This window comes from Seriola lalandi, unplaced genomic scaffold, assembly GCF_002814215.2.
Source record: "Seriola lalandi dorsalis isolate HSWRI2012SDOR001 ecotype SW California unplaced genomic scaffold, Sedor1 jcf7180002054564, whole genome shotgun sequence".
NCBI classification, from domain to species: domain Eukaryota; kingdom Metazoa; phylum Chordata; class Actinopteri; order Carangiformes; family Carangidae; genus Seriola; species Seriola lalandi.
Window position 1 is genome coordinate 605,482 of NW_019525117.1, and position 877 is coordinate 606,358.

At 37.7% G+C, this 877-nt stretch overlaps 1 protein-coding gene across 1 annotated transcript in view; it reads right to left on the minus strand.

The window, feature by feature from the left end:
- The window catches only part of LOC111662537 (uncharacterized), a 43,470-nt gene that overhangs the window by 25,242 nt on the left and 17,351 nt on the right, over window positions 1-877 (minus strand). The window lies entirely within an intron of this gene.

Here is an 877-nt window from a genome sequence, read left to right on the forward strand (position 1 = left end):
GTAGAGAAACCTGAAGGACAGAACCAGATCAGACCAGAAGGGAACAGGGGACACTAATCTAGAAACTAAAAGCAGGTGTTGAAGGTGTTGGAGACCATCAGAGTCTTGATGCTGTTGGGATTGTTTTGTCTTTTCTTTGTCACATTTACACTGATGGATGAAAACTGACCATTGAAGAGAAGAAGAGTTCAAGTCCAAACATGACTGTTGACAAACAACCAACCAGAGACAAACAACCAGAGACAAACAAACAACCAGAGACAAAAAACCAGAGACAAACAACCAACCAGAGACAAACAAACAACCAGAGACAAAAAAAACAACCAGAGACAAACAAATTGAGACAAACAACCAGAGACAAACAAACGACCGGAGACAAACAACTAAGGACAAACAACCAACCAGAGACAAACAACCAACCAGAGACCAACAAACAATCAGAGATGAACAACCAGGGACAAACAAGAGACAAACAACCAACCAGAGACAAACAAACAACCAGAGACAAAAAAAACAACCAGAGACAAACAAATTGAGAGAAACAACTAGAGACAAACAACCAACCAGAGAAAAACAACAACCAAATACAGAAAACCAGAGACAAACAAACAATTAGAGAAAAACAAACAAAACAGAGACATACAATCAACCAGAAACAAACAACCAGACACAATCAGCCAGAGACAAACAACTAAAGACAAAAACAAAACTATAGAGACAAACAAACAAATAAAGACAAAAACAACCAGAGACAAACAAACAACCACAGAAAAAAAACAACTAGAGACATAACAAACAACCAGAGATAAACAAACAACAAAAGACAAACAACAAGAGACAAAAAACCAACCAGACACAAACAACCAGAGACAAACAA